The sequence below is a fragment of the Nicotiana attenuata genome, chromosome 6 (genome assembly GCF_001879085.1).
Source record: "Nicotiana attenuata strain UT chromosome 6, NIATTr2, whole genome shotgun sequence".
NCBI classification, from domain to species: Eukaryota; Viridiplantae; Streptophyta; class Magnoliopsida; order Solanales; family Solanaceae; genus Nicotiana; species Nicotiana attenuata.
Window position 1 is genome coordinate 46,750,311 of NC_031994.1, and position 20,123 is coordinate 46,770,433.

General features: G+C 41.0%; 1 pseudogene; it reads left to right on the top strand.

The window, feature by feature from the left end:
- Positions 10,164-19,724, top strand: LOC109228260 (annotated as a pseudogene).

Sequence of the window (20,123 nt, forward strand, 5' to 3'; positions counted from 1 at the left end):
CCAACACTCAACAACAATAACAAAAGTCAACTATTAAATCACTAAAAGAGTTATCAGGTAAATAAGAAAGCGGAATAAGTATCAAATAGCATCATGAATATATAAATCAAAGGCAGGGTCTAAACACGACCACAATTATTTTACAAATCTCCCAAAATCCGGCGTCACATCATCACAAGCATCTAACAAGAGTAAATTGTCTCAACTAAACAATACATTTGTCACGACCCCAAATCAACCGTCGTGATGGCGCCTATCGTGTAACTAGGCCAGCCTCAACTTAACAACTCATCACAGTAAGAACAACTTTGAAAATAAAGACGAAAGCAATTAACATTAAAGAAACTTTTTTGAAAACAGAATAAATCCCAAAATACGATACAATGCAACCCAAAATCGGGGTGTCACTGAGTACATGAGCGTCTAAATCAGAATACAGTCCACTACAATGTCTAGAGAAATAAACTGAAAATATAACTAGTGATAAAGAAGGAGAGTCAAGGTCTCCAAACGCCGTGCAGCTACCTTGATAGTCGTCGAACTCTGAAGCCTCAATCAGCAACCGCCGTTGTGAACAGAAACGCCTGGATCTGCACACGAGGTGCATAGAGTAACGTGAGTACATCCAACTCAAATAAGTAACAAAATAACAAGTCCAAACTTTGGACTGAAAGGTAGTGACGAACTCAACCAGTACAGATAAAATTGAAATAACTATGTAGAAATGTATGCATGCTTTCAAATTAAATATGCAGTTCAAAACAGTAAAGTAGAGTAGATCTAAACAGTGTAAAGAGTATAATCTCTGCTATCTCTACATGCTAATGCACATGATGTATGTGATGCACCATGGTGTCAGCCTCATGTGCTCACACTCTCAAATGCTCAACCACTCGGTACTATATACGGCCCAGGGAAGATCCATCCCGAAATATATACATTACTGACCATCAGTCACCAGTACCGAGGAAGGCCAATCCAGCCCTATGGAGAAGATTCATCTCCAGGTATCAAGTACTTCAGACAAGATCCATGTCCAGGGAAGATCCATTCCTCACTAATATCAACCGCGCTCACTAGGGTGTGTACAGATTCTGGAGGGGCTCCTACAGCCCAAGAGCTATCACAAATTAGTATAACCGTTGCGGCGTGCAGCCCGATCCTATAACTGTCACTCATAATCAGGCTCTCGGCCTTACTCAGTCATCAATCTCTCCAGTCTCACTCACGGACTCAAATGTCATGAAAACTAGCCGGAAACAATGATATGATGTATCAATAAATAAAAGCTGAGACTGAGATATGATATGAAATGGATGAACATGACTGAGTACTAAATACCAATGAAATCAGTGAGATGACAGCAAGAAACGACCACTATGGGTCCCAACAGTACCGGCATAAAGCCTAAACATGATATCTTGCATGATTAACAGCTCAATTACTTTATCACATGATGAAAATACAGATATCAACAAGATAGAGTCACTAAATCAACCAGGTCACAATTCTCACGGTGCACGCCCGTCACTTGGCATGTGCGTCACCTAAATACCAATCACATAACACATAATTTGGGGTTTTGAACCCTCAGAACCAAGTCAATCTCTCCAGTCTCACTCACGGGCTCACAATGTCATGAAAACTCGCCCGAAACAATGATATGATGTATCAATAAATAAAAACTGAGACTGAGATATGATATAAAATGCATGAACATGACTGAGTACTAAATACCAATGAAATCAGTGAGATGACAGCAAGAAACGACCACTATGGGTCCCAACAGTACCGGCATAAAGCCTAAACATGATATCTTGCATGATTAACAGCTCAATTACTTTATCACATGATGAAAACACGGATATCAACAAGATAGAGTCACTATACAGTGCCATGGAATCAACCAGGTCACAATTCTCACGGCGTACGCCCGTCACTTGGCATGTGCGTCACCTCAATACCAATCACATAACACATAATTTGGGGTTTCGAACCCTCAGAACCAAGTTTGAAAGCGTTACTTACCTCAAGCCGAGCAAAACTCTACTCCGAAATGCCTTTGCCCCTCAAATCGGTCTCCAAACGTCCCGAATCTATTCACAAGTAGTACAATACAATCAATATAGGCTGAAAGGAACAATTCCACAAGAAAAGTAATAAATCATAGCCAAAAATTTGAAATCGGCTCAAACCCGGTCCCCCGGCCCACGTCTCGAAATCTGACAAAAGTCACAAAATACAAAAGCCTATTTACTCACGATATCAGGAGTCTGATTATTGGACCTATAGAACTATAGAAATCGAGATCGAGAACATTGCAGGATCAGCCTTAATATCAGAGGAACAAGAGAGATAGTACAACAACCATAGTCTATAACGGCTCTACGATAAAGCCGGTTAGAAAAGTAATAGCCTCATAAGAAGTCAATATGAAGCTCCCACCGGATTGTAGTATTATAATAAAGCTCCAAGTTGTGGATGTGAATCATACCTATGTGGAAGGGAGGTTATGAAAAATATAGAAGATACGATGCGAGATTTTAAGATAAGGAAGGTAAAGGTGAACAACTTACGAAGATACTCAGGTGCAGAAGATTATGAATAATCCATACTTCAGATAGAGGGCTAGAAGCGTCGGGATTGAGTATCCAAGAATGATAGCAGTGTCATTAATGGCATATCTTCCAGCCTATGGTTTCTAGGTATCAAGAAGTCTAGTTAAGAGAGTAAAGAAGAGTTAGAGACGATGCAATGTCTCGATTAATATTCCAGAATAACACAAAGATATCTATGGAGTAAGCAAGTTGAAGGAAGGTTGCGAGTAGTATAAATGAATATGTGTAGACAGCAAGCTAAAGTATGGTAGAGCGACAAGGTTTTAGAAAGACATGAGTAAGGATAAGGAAAGGCAAGTGAGAAGGTTGTAAGAATAGATAAGTTATTGGGATTAAGACCATGAAAACAAGAGAGCTAATGGTTTCTCTAAGTTATAGAAAGTTCAGTATAGCCTGAATAAACTCAAAGGAATATAAGACTAATAGCATCTAAAAGAAATGGAATGCTGCCCTGATAATGGAATGAGGGTGTGATTGTGATAAGTTAAAGGATGATGTTTCGGCCTTCGGTTGAGTAATGACTTGAAAAGGATTTCATGAATTATACATGATTAAAATACCCATGAAGGTGAGTCATATTGGGATGCTATAGTATACGATTATGGAAGTATAGTATCGCCCCTAGGTGGATCAGTCTAATTACTCCAGATGTCCCCGATGAGACATGAGCCCTAGTGGCAGTATTACATAAGAGGTCAAGTTATCAAGGGTAGATGATAGATCAACATTAAGGTGAATCAACAATGGATAGACAAAGGTCACAAAGTATGAGGTGAAATTAGGCCATCATTCTTAAGATAAACAGTAATGAGGAAGCATTAAAGGATATAGATTTATACATATGGGATAAGCAAAAAACGTAACCTGGAGTTTGATACCAGACCTCAGTAACGATAAATCGAGGTAAGAGTTATGGTATTATATGACCTACTTAGATGCAGTAATGTCATATGGATAGATAACCGGGCCTATGAAATAAGATATAGCAATATTCGTAAGATCGACAAAGTACCGAGTGAAGAACTTCAGTATACCTATAGATGCCTAGAGGGACATCTTATTAAGCTCTATACATGGTTACAAAGTGAGGCCTAGAGATTGGCTAAAAGCTGGAGGAAAAAGGAAAAAAAAGTCGCATAGGCACACTTACAAAGTTAGAGTCGTACAGGCTGCATGATAAAAGGTAGCAACAGTTACAAGATCGGAAGAATTCCGACAACGAGTTGTGGTGCGAGAAAGAGGCCTAAGGGGGAAATGCCCTGGCCTTTGGGATTCATTCACAGAACAGTTGCCTAGATGGAAAAAGGGGTATCAAAGTATTCACAAGAGCTATGGGTTATGAGAATGATAAGTGCATCTGTCAACATTCGAGGATGAATGTTCCAAAGGGGGAAATGATGTTACACCCCATATTTTCATACGTGGAAGTACGTCATAAATAAATTGATGGAAGCTCGGAAAATGAGATGTCACATCCCGCATTTTCGTACGTTCAAGTTTCATCGTAAGTTAATCGACGTAAGTATGAGAATGAGATCATTTTGAGATTATAAGTATTGTGTTATTTCAAGCAAGTGATAAGTAAATTCGTGAAGGTGAGAGGGTAAGCAAATCGATGAAAATGAATTTCGTCAAAGTTTGGCATTTTGAAATAAAATACGGCCCGAACTATAAATACCGATATTTATGGACTAGTGCCATACAAGGTACCACATGACCATGATAATTAGGTGCATGAAGTGTGTTAAAAGTGAGTACTATTTTAAGTAATTTTGGATAAGTCTTAAGTATGTGGGTAATTGGTTAATTATTGATTAGTGGGAGATTAACAAGTTAATCAGGAGATTAGTGAATAACTAACTAGATTGTGGATAAGCTTAAATGCCAAAGCGTGGCAGCAATTAAATGAGTCATTATTCACAAAGAAAGGTGGCAAGTTAAAGTGTCACATACTAAACACTAAATCCTTCTACGTGTAAAGACTTAAAGAATTTGCATTTTGGCTTCTTTGGACTTTAGATATTCAAGTAGTAATCTGATAATGATTTTCCATTGGAAAGGTTACAAAACAAAGAGAATTCATAACATCTACAAGAATTCCAATATTTTCCATATCAAAGACACTAACGTTGGCCATTCTGATAAGTTTTCAATTTCTCATTTTCAAACACTTCAAATCAAATTCTAAACCTTAGCCATTCTGATAAGTTTTCAATTTCTCATTTTCAAACACTTCAAATCAGATTCTAAACCTTACATTAAGCAACGTAATTCCTACAAGTTTCAACAATTCCAACGAGAATTATTTACACATTAGCAACGTAAGATTTTGTGATTCTAAGGGAGTACGGTGCTACCTTTTCCAAGAACATCATACGGATTTTTCCCTACTCCGGGTAAGTAAGGCTATCCCTTCTTTCTTTTTGGCATGATCTATACGACACAAGCGAAACGAGCAAATGCACAAATTCCGTAAATACTCTATTCGTGGAAATGCTAGAGATGTGTATATTCGTATTCTCCCATGTGTCATATTATTCTATCATCTGTTCATTAGTCTCAAAAATACGTAAGTTGATAAAGTTTATTCCATGATATTAATTAGAGGCATAATGGTCTTATGACCCTCAAATCGGTCTCCAAACGTCCCGAATCTATTCACAAGTAGTACAATACAATCAATATAGGATAAAGGGAACAATTCCACAAGAAAATTAATAAATCATAGCCAAAAATTTGAAATCGGCTCAAACCCGGTCCCCCGGCACACGTCTCGAAATCTGACAAAAGTCACAAAATACGAAAGCCTATTTACTCACGATCTAACCATACAAAATTTATCAAAATCCCACATTAAATGGTCATTCAAATCCCCAAAACTCACTTTCCAAATCCCTAGCCTCAAACTCCCAAATTTCACCTCCACACCTCACAATCTAGGTGGAAAAAATAATGGAGAAACAAGATTTATGATAAAAAAAACGAGTACAAGAAGCTTACCTCAATAATCCCCTCGAAAATCCTCTACAAAATCGCCTAAGTCTGAGTCCAAAATGTTGAAATGTGACTAAATTCGCGAACCCTTGTTTTTAAATATTCTGCCCAGGCTTTTCGCACCTACGGCCATCAATCCACACCTGCGGAACTGCTTCCGCGGTAAAATTCCCGCTTCTGCGAAAGTCTCTTATCCAACTGCCTCCGTTTCTGCGATCACCAGACCGCACCTGCGATACGGATCAAACTCGCATCTGCGCCCTTCTGTCCACTTCTGCGGCCATCGTAGGTGCGGGATAATCTTCGCACCTGCGACCTCTGCTCAACTCTTCCTTGGTCGCTTCTGCGGGCTCGCACATGTGGTGCCCACTTCGCAGGTGCGATTACACCAGTAGCAGCAGCACTTCAGCTGCTTTATCAACTCAAAACCAAGTCCGTTAACCACCCGAAATCAACCCGAGGCCCCTGGGACCTCAACCAAACATACCATTAAGTCTTATAACCCGATACGAACTTAGTAGAATCCTCAAATCACCTCAAACAACATCAAAAACACGAATTACACATGGATTCAAGCCGAATGAACTTTGAAAATTCCAAATTCTATAAACGACGTCAAAACCTATCAAATCACGTCCGATTGACCTCAAATTTTGCACACAAGTCATAAATGACACCACCAACCTACTCCAACTTCCGGAAATCCAATCCGACCCCGATATCAAAAAGTTCACTTCCGGTCAAACTTTCAAAAATTCCAACTTTCGGCATTTCAAGCCTAATTCTACTACGGACCTCCAAATCACAATCCGATCGTGCTCCTAAGTCCAAAATCACCTAACGGAGATAACGGAACCATCAAAATTCAAATCCGAGATCGTTTACATATAAGTCATCATCCGATCAACTCTTAAGCTTTCAAATAAGAGACTAAGTATCTCAATTCATTCTGAAATCACTCCGGACCCGAATCAACTAACACGATAAGTCATAATACAACTGTAGAACACAAAAGAAGCAGAAAAATAGGAGAACGGGGCTATAAATTTTGAGATGACAGGCCGGGTCGTTACAACATTTGTCTCGGAAAGAAGTAAATAGACAGAGATGGATAAATAAGAAAGGGGAATCCATGTGTTGTGGATCGAATCAAATAGAATGGCTCACCACGAAGTTTTCAAGTAAGCTCCTAAATAGCCGGAAGGGTACTACTAGTACCTGCTTCAAAATCTATATAAAATTATGCAAAAGTACAATATGAGTATAAAACCATGGTATAGTAAGTATCAAATTTATCCTCGGACAAGTAGCAACGAGGGATCGACAGTGATACCTTTTAACAGTTCAATAAACAAGTGAAAGTGTAAAAAATAATAATAAATACGGCATGGTATCATCAAATAGGTACAAAAGGTAAAGGAACACTAAATCTTAAATTTAGACATGCTTTTCGGACAAACGAGAAATAATATGATGTCAAGCACAAATTCTTTTTCGCCAATTCGACACAGCTTCAAAACGAATTTAAAAAATTTACTGCAAAATCTCCCCCAAATTCGCTCAATGTTTAGCTACAACCTTCAATTAACATTTTAAACAAACCCAAGCAAATTGGGTCAAAACAACTACAAACTCAACAAACCCAATATATGAGTTTCAAGCTTCAAGGTTCTTCAAAGGTATATATCATATACGAATGCAATATCATAGTTGCCTGATTCATTCCTTCCGGAAATACACTCAGTCTTCTATATACCCACATGGTATATATCATATACTGTTAGGGTATCATAGAGGTCTGGTTCATTCTTCCCAGAAAAATACTATAGTCCTCTGTGATACTAACATGGTATATGATATACACTGATAGAGTATCATAGAGGACTGATTCATTCCTTAAAAAAAATAATTAAAAACTCATTAGTCCCCTTTGATACCCACATTATATATGATTACTATCATGGTATCATATATTGTTCATTCCTTCAAAAAACTGAACACTATACTGTTGTAACTTATTGTATACTCTTGAATTATATTGTATATGAATATGGCATACGATAAAATAGTATCTTGTGTATTCTATGCAATAGTATATTGTTACAGTATACTACATACTTTATAGTATATTATTATAATTAATTATGTTATGTAATATATCATTTTGGTATATAGTATAAATTTGTCTTTTTTCGCTAGTTCAACTTAGTTTCAACCCAAAATTTTAAAAATTTATTCCAGAATTTCCACCGAACTAACCCAAAATTTAGCCACAACCTCTGATTAACATTTTAAACACACTCCAATTAGAATTAGATGGAAACAACTACAAACTCAACATACCCATTTAAGATCCTTCAATAATGAATTTAATTTTTTTTTTTAATAGATCACCACCGATTAGAGTCAATTATTGTCAAGTCCAATATAGAAATAATAACTTCGCAGAGCACCACGGTCTTCTTTGATTCAATGCATCCCAAATAAACACTATAATAGCATGACAATGAAAAGTAGGTAGTATTTTCTCACCATAAAAAAAGTCCGAAAAAACTCCCCATTTGGACATATCTTAAACAAGAAGCTTCTGTTGAAAATTAGAAGTTTCACATCAGTGCTATAGTGGAAAGCTTTCAAAGACACTAAATTTTCATTTCAAAACATCTTCCTCACTAATGTAATTCTTGATTCAAAACAGCGTTACAAAATGTCCCTTTTCCCCAAACTTTAACAGAAGCTCCCACCATACGACCAACATTAATGATTAACCCCACCATTTCCTACCGCGTTATAACCTTTCTCTAAACTCCTGCTCTTTCTTACTCCATATTTCGTTGCCGCAATTGACAATCAAATTTCTGCATCGACGAGTCTACTAATTTTAGATCTGTTCTTTTGCCTTCAGCTTAATCACTTCCTTTGAATATGAGTCCTACTAAAAAGGCTGTGAGGGCTTCTCCTTTTTTTAGGCAAAGTTAAGTGGGCGGGTAATTAATTTTGGTGGAATAGGTATGTATTGTAATTTTTTTAGAAAAAAAAAAGGTAAAACCGGATAATTAATTTGACTTGAGTAGGCAGTTAGCGTAATTTAGGCCAACAAGTTGTTAAATAGAAGGGATAAAACTCCTAAATTGGTATCATTTAGAACGAGGCCATGCATTTCAATTTGCAACTATATTCGCATGTGAGAATATTCTTTGTTACATGTGACTATAGGTGATATATTCTTTGCGACATGTGAAAAACTAATGCCTCTTCTGTTGAGGTAAACGAAAGTCTTTTTCCAGTATTTTATGGTTCCGACATGCGGGCTAAACTAATGCAATCATCACGAAACTAAAATATTTTGATATTCAAAAATAGAAGTCTACTCAAAATACGATTAATTTTCTAAAACCAATTTAGTTTTGGATTTCTGAAAACAATTAATTCCAACTATTTTCTTAAGGAAAAAAATTAACATAATGCACATTTCAAGAACCCATCACTTCCGAGTTAAATAACTCGAACCGACGAAATCTCTAAATTATTAACTAGAGATCTGGGTTTTAGTCTTGAGAATGAATTTTTTTAATATAAAAAGTACATTTCTTAATCAAATTATATGTTACGAATTTGAATTAATCAGACAAATAAAACTAAATATTAATTGTACTGAAATGAAAAAATTGAAATGAAAAGGCAATGTGCTAAGTGGGCGTTTGGACAACTTTTAGGAAAAAAGTGAAAAACATTTTATGGTTAAAAACTTAAACGTAGGCGGTACAAATCGAACCGAAAATTGCACCAAACCAAAAAGTTAATCCAAACCTATTAAAAAACTCCACTAGGTTTGGTTGATTTGATTTGCTATTGAGTTAAAAAATCTGAACCAAACAGACATATATATATAACTTTTATATATACTTTTAAGACTTTATATAGGATTTTCTTTACAAAAATTTTAGAAATATCTAAGATTCTCTTATGGGATGTAATATTTAATAGAATATGAAGTACTCCATTTTTATCTACCTTAAGTATTGGGTTATATGATCACTTTCTATCAAGTGTTACTGAAATGCGTCAATCTCTTTATTCTTCCACGTTCATATGTCAAGATTTATTAAATTCTTATATCTTTTTCGAATTTAAAGTGGTATTTCGACTATCTAAAATTAAATAGAACATATCATTAATTAGGTATCATATTGATTTTTATTTTTAATTAGTAAATTCGTTTAACCTTGAAAGTATATATCAACGAAAAATTGTTGTCAGACGACTAAAAAAGTAACTATCATGTGTTATTAACAAAATTCTCCCATAAGATTATTTTAATAGATCATATGTTTGTCAATTTTTTTACAACAACATATATTTACTTATAAAAAATTTAACAAAATAAGATTAAAATAATATTCATATAATACAAAAATTCGAAAAATCTGACAAAATCGAATCGACAACAATTCGAAAAAGGCCCCAAGTTGAGAGTGACGAAAATATCAGTGGTGACTAGTATTTTTAAGGGGCCTACTTAACTCCGCGTTAAAACAAACTTTACTTTCCCCCTCTCTCTCCCTCTCTCTCTCACACACTCTAAATTTAGGAAATAACAGACTTGGGCTTCGAAGATGGCGACCCAGAAAGGGAAGAAGACGGTGTTAAAGTTCGACTCTGAAGAAGATGTAGCAAACGCACTCGCCAAATACACTGCTGATTTGTCTGATAAATTCATCAAAGAAAAAGGTTCTTTCACTGTTGTGCTCTCTGGAGGCACTCTTATTGATACCATGAGGTAATCAAACACACTATTCTTTTAGTCTTTTCCTTGATTCCGTCCCCATTTCACTTCATCAATATCGTTTTTTTCGAACAGGAAACTGGTGGAGCAGCCTTACAAAGATTCAGTTGATTGGTCGAAATGGTGGATTTTTTGGGTGGATGAGAGGGTGGTTCCTCTGGATCACGATGACAGCTGTATAGGGTTAAATTTGGCTCATAATGCCCCAACGCCAAATGGGCACGTCCCTTATAATAAGGGCGACCCGAGTGAGGGCACGGCCCAAGTTGGCGAAGAAGAAGTGACGTCGTTTAGTGCCTGACCTTTTTACTGAGTAGAAGCCACCAACTTTTGTACCTTTTTGATTATTTCGAGGGAGGTCTCCTACTATATAAAGGAGACCTCCACATTGCAATAGGGGGGATTCTGACATAATACAATTTCTCTCTCTATCTCTCTCTCTTATCTCTTTCTTGATTTTCCAACCGTTGCTTCCCTCTTAAGCTAAGTCTATTTCACTACACACTTACAAATCTACAAAGATTCTTGAAGCAATAATCATCTTTTGGGCTTATTATATTTGATTACGATTTACCCCTATTTATTTTCGATTGTTTTTAAGCTTATAAAATACGAATATGATTTTTGAGCGAAACAATTTGGCGCCGTCTGTGGAGATTTCGAGAATCAAAACCATAGTATCCACCTAGAGATCAACCAACTACCACTCTCTACACCACACAAAAACAGAAAATGGCCGAAAATAACACAAGATCGAAAGTTATATTGGGTGTCACTACCAATCTCCTTGGCCCTCTCAACGAGGCCAGTGACGATGGCATCCTGAATGCAACCCCTAGCATCACACCGGGTGCAGAGATCTCACCTTCCCCATCCGAAGGTCTGACGATCTTGCACGAAAAAAGGAGCTTCCACATCTGCGGCTACGGAAGCACCCTCAGCGGTCAAGGAGCTACTGGAAAGATGGCTAACAAGCACTCTAAGTGGCTTGGTTGAGAGGTCACCACAAAGTAACATCGGGTGTACACCAACGGTAGGTACCACTACTGCCGTGGGTGAACCGGAAGTTGCACTAGCGAATAACAAACCCATCGAGACACAGACCAACAATAGCACGCTAACAGCCATCCTAAAGAAGATGGAAGAAATGGAAAATGAAAACAATGCGCTCCGCGGTCAGATGAAGGAACATCAGGAGAGGGTCGACAAGATCCCCGGTGCTCCCAAGTTGCTACCAAAACGCGACGTGGGAAGGTTCGTTGAACAACCATACACTGAAGAAGCTGCCCCTCACTCCACCCCAAAAACCTTCAAGATGCCACCCTACTTGAGGGTATATGACGGAACCACAGATCCCGAGGATCATCTGATCCACTACGTCACCGCTGTGAAGGGCAACGACCTATCGAAAGAACAGGTACCGTCGATACTGCTGAAAAAGTTTGGCGAGACGTTGACATGAGGGGCCTTAACATGGTACTCTCAGCTACCGGCTAAGGCAATATCAACGTTCGAGGAAATGGCGGATAAGTTTGTCACAGCTCATGCAGGCGCGAAGAAAGCGGAGGCCAGGGTCAACGACGTCTTTGCCGTCAGGCAAACCACGGGAGAGGGACTCAGGGACTTCCTGGCAAGGTTTAACAGGGTAAGGATGAGTCTACCAAACGTATCGGAAGGTATGGCAGTCGCCGCTTTCCAGAACGGGCTAAAGCAGGGATGGTTCGAGGGCAACCAAGAAGCTGCCGAGCCGCCTCATAAAATATCCCCCTACCACACGGGAGGAAATCCACAACGCCTATTGCGCCGAGGTACGAGCGGACGAGGACGATCTTAATGGGCCGACCCAACGGCTAACAACGATACACTCATAAACGAGGAGAGATCGACGGAACGAAGGACGATGATAACAACTTCCCCGCTCCAACAGAGGTCGACATCAGCCATACACCAGATCCTCCCATCCGCCACCAAGGCCTACAGACGCGCTACAGCGACACGTCGCCCCACTCCGAAACGAAAGAGGTACGCCCCCTTTATTAACCGCCCATAACTTTTGTGTATCTCCCTCAGAAATAGTGTACGCACTGGAGAAGCTGGGCACCAAGGTGCAGTGGCCGCAGAAGATGAATCAGACCCTGCCACAAGGAAATCAAACGCCCTATGTGAGTTCCATCAGGAACGGGGACACAAAACCGTAGACCGCATAGGCCTACGGCAAGAGGTGGTCAGGATGCTGAACCAGGGATACCTGAGGGAGTTACTCAGTGACAAAGGGAAAATCAACTTTGCACGCGGACGAGAACCACCCCACGGGCCGCCGAAGCCACCTTCCCCAGCGTGCACGATAAACATGATCGTCGGAGGCGGCGACGAGTCAGTGATCAATCACGTCAAGTTCGCCACCACACACAGGCTAAAGCGGACCATCGCCCATGAACGGTATGACGACTTCGAAGATAGTATCACCTTCGATAAGTCTGATGCCGACGGTTTGTCTTTCCCTCATTATGATGCTTTAGTTATCACTTTACGTATCGCTGATACGGATGTTAAAAGAGTCATGATCGATGACGGAAGTGGATCCTGTATTATCCACCTAAGGGTCCTCATACAAATGGGAATCGAGGATAGAGTAATACTGCGCTGCATAACACTAACCGATTTTAACAATGCAGTGGAACGGACGTCCGGAGAAATAGCACTGCCCGTCTTAGCGGGAGGAGTCATGCTGGAAACAACTTTCCACGTGATGAACCAAGAAACGGCGTACAACGTCATCATAGGGCGCCCGTGGATACACGCCATGCGAGCGGTCCCTTCAAGCCTCTACCAAGTGATCAAATTCTCTACCCCATGGGGAGTATTCAGTATTCGAGGCGAGCCACGCACCGCACAAGAATGCTACAAAATAGCCCAAGACTGCGCCCACACCCAACAGCTAAAGGGGGCGAGCGCGGAAGCATAACAATTAGCCGTGTCGGGGACTAAGGTCATCCCGACAATGGACGCCATCAAAGACCCCGCCGTCGTGGAAGCCTGTAAAGCAACGGTCGAAGATCTCGACCCAGTCCAATTGGACGAAACCGATCTTACGAAGAAAGCCTATATCGGGCAAGGTCTCGCCAACCCAAGTAAGTATTGTCACACCTCCTTTTTCACTACTACACCCCCGTGAGAGTGTAAAGGAGTTTTTCCACTTAAAGGACAATCAGAACGGGATTTATTATTAAGATTCAGAGTCGCCACTTGGGAGATTAATGGTGTCCCAAGTCACCGATTGAATCCCGAACCGAGGAAATTATGACTCTGTTAACAGTCCGCGAGCCAGAAATCCGAGTAAGGAATTCTGTTAACCCGGGAGAAGGTGTTAGGCATTCCTGAATTCCGTGGTTCTAGCACGGTCGCTCAACTGTTGTATTTGCTTTTATCTGATTTTAAAACATGTTCTAACCTATGTGCCCTTTTATTAATAAACCGCTTTTATTTTATTTTATTTTTAAAGAATTGCAACGTCGTGAAAATGCGTCTCGAACCACGTCGCACCAGTGCACCCGTGATTGTTAACACATTTCGACTCCGTTGAGATTTGGATTTGGGTCACATAAATGTGCACCCGTAATTACGAAGGTAAGATTATTAAAACGCGCCTAAATTGACTAACGAGTTATTATTTGAGGAAAACCGTGGAATTCGCTAAACGGTTCACCCGAGTTCTAAGTTTTTTTTATAGAATTTATTGAGGGCCTCGCCATTTGTACATTTTATTTGGCGAGGCTCGTCTCATCATATTGATTAAAGGCCAACCTAGAGCAAACTACAGTTTCCACTTGATTTACCTCTAAAAATAAAAGAAAAGGTCTCGAGTAATTAACGTGTGTGAAAGGTCCAAAACTCCATAAGACAATATCAAACAGTTGGGCCCGAGAATTGAACAAGTAAAGCAAGCCATTTTCACCCAACAGCTTCAGTTTCATTACTCAGGAATTGGGCAGACTGGGCCCGTAACAGTTCACAGGCCCGGTATCAAATCAACTGGGCCTGCCTATAAAATTACGCAGCTAGACCAGAATTGTTTGGGCTTCATGAATTAGAGCAGCCCAGCTTGATCAATTGATGTAAGATGTAATTGATTTGCGGACCTAGCTTTACACCTGTGTCAACTTATGAATTCTGATTTTGCACTCAAGATTAGTGTCACTTTAAGTTATTGTAGTTGATGAAACTGATGGCCAGTGATGTTAATGAAACCGGATTACTTATAATCAACTCTAATGAATCACACTTATTCAACAATGATTATTGACATTTAAATCACACATGAGTCTACGGCTAGTTTCTGATTTCGAATCATACATACATGGCCTGTCTACTAGACCTAGACGAACGTGAACAACTGCCTATGCGCTGCTGTTTGCATTCGATTACCAGTTTAATAACAATAAAAAAAAAAGTAGTCAACCCACATTACACTAAGGGCTCTATTTCAGGAGGAATAAAGTCCAAACCACAACTAACAGTCTACTACAAGTTAAACAAAACAGTCCTAATTAAACAATCACTGGTTCAATATAATTCAAACAAATTAAGGCTAAATAACTACATAACACTCAATTGATTATAACTTCAGCTATTCAAGTGAACACAAACTGGAACATCACTTCATTTCACTCCAATTTGATGCTACATTAGTGTGAGTTTAAACGGTGTACCTGGATTTAAAATAGAACAGAAGAAAAAGAAGGAGTCAGCAGCAGGTAATCAACTGGTATTCAGCAGTCACAAGCAGCAACAACAGGCAGGAATCAACAACAACCCAGAGCTAACTCAATCGGTCCAGGAATAGCTTGAAACCCAGCAGAAACCAGAAATGAACCAGACACAATTTGACTAAACCAATTGAAATTGAAATTGAACCCAAAATCTCATTCTCACTCTGGAAATAACCCAGTGGNTTCCGCAGCCTCCGCCGCCACCCCACGGCTTATCTCCAAGTCCTCCTCTTTTGACTGAAGGAGGGTTTCCAGCTCGATATTTCGAGCCAAAGCAGCCATCAGCTGCTCATCAATCTCCTTCAGCTCAGCCGTTCTCTTCTTCAAAAGAGCCTCTGATTCCTCAAGGCCCTCACGGAACGTCCGGAACTGGGGTTCCTGCTTAAGCACGTCTGCCAACGCCTGATGCTTGGCACGAACCTCTTTATACTTCTTCGCCATTTTTGTGAAGGTGGCCGCCTTCTTTTGATCACGGCACCTCCTCTCCACCTCCAAGATGAGGGTCTGAAAAGAAGAGAAGAAACGCGTCAGTACGTACCACAGTCGTTTTTTACGACAAAACAAAAAAAACTGAAAGATACCTGCAAAGCTAAGCCGGCTACCCGCCTCGACAGATCCCTGTTGCTTACACTTCTCAGCGTCTCCTGCTCCGCAGCCGCACACAACAAGGTCATATCTGCTGCGGCCTGCTCGCTGTCTTCTAACAAATTATATCCACCAGGGATCACGATACGGCGAGTAGACCTGCCCTCCCTCATCTCCACGTGGGCCGAGCTGCCCGGTGCTTCTCCAAGAGCGGCTTCAGAGCCCGTCCTCTCAATCTCCACGGCCACTCTACTAACAGCGGGAGACAACCCGCCTCTAGAGGCGCGGATCGAACGGACGACGGCAGCTGTTCTCTAAGGGGCCATCCTCCCAGAACGAATGGCCTCGGCCATGAAAGTTGGCCTCGGCTCTTGGCGGGGCTCACTAGGCCTCGCGCCTTCGGTTGCAATTCCTTTTCCAGTAATCAGTCGCCGCCTCTTTCTTTCCGACGGCTCCTCTCCTTCGGAAGCCACCTCCGCTGGAGCGACTTCAGATACCGGCACAGGAACAGTCTCAGGTGCCGCTATTGGTACGGCCTCAGGTATCTCCACGGAAGCAGCCTCAGGCACCGCCTCCGATGTAGCCCCTTGCTGAGGAGTCGAAAGGGGGCTATCCCTAGGCGAGCCGCCCACGAATATGTCTCACCCATCAGAGTCGGACTCTACCCTAGACGGGCCAGCGTCGGTTTTCTTCTTCTTCGTCTTTGTAGAAACACCCCTACCTGCCAAACAAAAGCACATCGGGTAAAAAAGTCTCCAAGCTGAAACAAAACGAAAAGAAACAGGGAAGGTTGTTACCAGTTGGGCCGTACAATCTGCGGAACTCAGCCCAAGTACGGCATCTCTCTGCATGCGGTATCAACCCCGCCAACCACGACCTAATGTCGTCAACGGGATGGGGTGAGCGAGCCACCACTACAAGGCGTCGCAAAATTACATGCAGAAATACTTACATCCTGCATTCCACATCTCTGGAAACCCTTCGGGATTGGACACCAGATGGCTCGTCCTAACGTAAAAGAATTTATGCCAGAACTCGCGGTTAGCTTTGTCGTCAGCCCTCACCACAAAGCTCTTCTTACCACGGCTCCTCAATTGAAGCATGGTACCCCTCATGTAACTGGGGCTGAACATCTGCAGCAGGTGGTGAACGGAAACGACGGTCCCGGCCTCACCCGCAAGCGTGGTAAGGATTCGACACACCTTCAGGGCGTAAGGTGTGAGCTGAGCCGGGCATACATGATAGAAGCGACAAAGCTCTTCCGCCAGGGGGTTAAGCGGAAAGCTATATCCGATCCTAAGAGCGTACTCATAGAATGTGCAGAACCCGGGCCTATGCACATTGGCAGAGTCCGTCCCGGCCGGAGCCATTTCAACATGGCCAGGAATGTTGTATCTAGTTCTAATGGCGTCCAGGTGAGACTGAAGCAACTCGCTATGCTCCCAGGGATAAGAGGGGCATGGCGTATTGAAATCTTTCCGGACACTCAAATCCTTCGGTAAAACATTATTTACCGTTAAAGGAACAAGGGTCTTCTCCACTTCTTCCCCTTCACCATCGGAAGGGGGCGGAACCCTAGAAGAAGCGCCGTCCTTAGTCCTTTTGCTTTCTTGACGGCGTTTCACCATGATACGATTTATAAGAATGAAGTGTTAGTAATGAGAGATACGATCCTCAGAAGTGGTATTTCTCTGAAAGCGATACAACTCTTGCAAGAAAAAAAGATGAAGAAACAAAGGGAAACTCTCTGAAGGTTCGAAAGATGAATCTCTTTGAACCACTCCTCCATTTATAGGAATGAGGCACATGGAAATCGAAGAGGCACAATTCTGAAACTGGGCGGGAAGCCAAAACGTCACGTCATGTTCTGAACAGTCTCGGGAACCAAAATAATGATGACGCATGTGGCTGGTGACGTCACCTTAAAAAAGGGGGTCGCATGTCAACGGCCCAGTAAATATTATCCACGCTCATGCTCTTCGAAAGAGGCGCCTATGGGCGCGGCCAAATTTCCGTAAAAAGCAAATCGTGCATGTCCGTCCATTGAAGATCATCATCGAGTACGTCTCCAACGAACAGAGGGACTAACTGTATAGGGTTAAATTTGGCTCATAACGCCCCCACGCCAAATGGGCACGTCCCTTATAATAAGGGCGACCCGAGTGAGGGCACGACCCAAGTTGGCGGAGAAGAAGTGACGTCGTTTAGTGCCTGATCTTTTTACTGAGTAGAAGCCACCAACTTTTGTACCTTTTTGATTATTTCGAGGAAGGTCTCCTACTATATAAAGGAGACCTCCACATTGTAATAGGGGGGATTCTGATCTAATACAATTGCTCTCTCTACCTCTCTCTCTTATCTCTTTCTTGATTTTCCAACCATTGCTTCCCTCTTAAGCTAAGTCTATTTCACTACACACTTACAGATTTACAAAGATTCTTGAAGCAATAATCATCTTTTGGGCTTATTATATTTAATTACGATTTACCCCTATATATTTTCAATTGTTTTTAAGCTTATAAAATACGAATATAATTTTTGAGCGAAACAACAGCAATTACAAACTTGCCATATATGGTTTTCTTTCTAAGGTGTGCTACTGGATCAGCTTTTGCTTTATTTCTCGAGTTACATGAAATGGAAGCTGACTTGTGTTTCGATTCTTTGGTTGAAATACTCCTCCTTTGGTAACATGTTACGCTCAATTTATTGCTTTCTACTTCCTCCGTTCCAATTTAAGTGAACCTGTTTGACTGGGCATGGAGTTTACTTTTGCAATTTATGGTCCTAAACAAATCAAAAAGGTGCCTAGAGTATGTGTGTGGTTATAAAAGCTTCTCGTTAAGGGTAGAATTGTAAGTTTAAGTTAAGTTGTTTCCAAATTTAGAAAGGGGTCATTCTTTTTGGAACGGTCCAAAAAGGAAATAAATTGGCAGCCCGGTGCACTAAGCTCCCGCTATGTTCGGGGTTCAGGGAAGGGCCGGACCACAAGGGTCTATCGTACGCACTACGCAGTGTTACCCTGCATTTCTGCAAGAGGCTGTTTCCACGGCTTGAACCTGTGACCTCATGATCACATGACATCAACTTTACCAATTACGCCAAGGTTCCACTTCGCGGACCAAAAAGATAATAGATTCACATAAACTGGAGCAGATGGAGTATCTCATTGGATTGGCTACTAGGTTCTTGATCCATATGAATTAACATAATAGAGATTTGTATAAATTGGATGCTATGCTTCTTTTGGCAGGTTCCAATCCCCTCTTCTAACATTTATGCAATCAATGACAAGGAGTCACCTGAGGGTGCAGCTACAGATTATGAGGCTCGTGTGAAACAATTGGTTGAAAGCAAAGTTCTGCCCTTATCAGCGGTTAGTGGATTCCCCAAAATTTGATCTTATGCTATTAGGTATGGGGCCAGACGGACATGTGGCTTCTTTGTTTCCTACACGTTCTCAACGCCATGAGAAGGAGCGGTTGGTCACCTTCATCACAGACTCACCAAAGCCTCCTCCGCCAAGGATTACTTTCACGTTTCCGGTAATTAACTCTGCTTCAGAGATAGCAATGGTGATCACGGGAGCAGAGCTAGCCAATATGGTTGATGTGGTTCTGGGAAGTGGACTAACTGCTGATGGGATTCCTCCTCCTGCTACTGAAGTTTCAGCTGAAGAGGAGCTGACTTGGTTTTTAGACAAAGATGCTGCATCAAAACTACAGACCTCGGAATGATTTTTGCACCTACGCGCAGATAATTAATAGCAGTAATCCAAATAGGTTTCGGACATTACATTTGGTGGCGCTGAAATGTGTTGCTTAAGGATGGTCAGTCATACATCCTTTCTTTGTACTTCTTTCCTGATATTGCTTATGTAATTAGGTTGTCTTGTTTTTATCTTCTTCTCTAGAAGTTGAGTTATGTGAATCTATGAAGACTTGCATATTTAATAAGGGATTATGAGGTCCATGATCCACTATGTTTTGGTTTATATCAGCTCAGAATGTAACATGTTAGCATTTAGTATTATACAGGGAGGTTATTTTATTCTTAAGCTATGGTCGTCGACTTTACCTGATTCTCTTCTAGCTTACAGAAAGGGGACGCTGGAGAAGTAGGTAGGGTTTCCCTTCCCTTCCCTCCCTCCACCCACTACCCCAAATAGAAAACAGCTTATCCTTGACACTTAACACTATATTTGCTACTTTAAGGTCTTTTAGTATTCACATTCTACTGGTGATTGTAAATGCTGCAGGTATGTCCTTGATTGTTAGAACTCTTCTACATGGTGCTTATTCTGGTATCACTGCAGCCATTGTGGCAGATGAAATTCCTGCTTCGTCCGTGGGTGACTAAAAGTCTCTAATT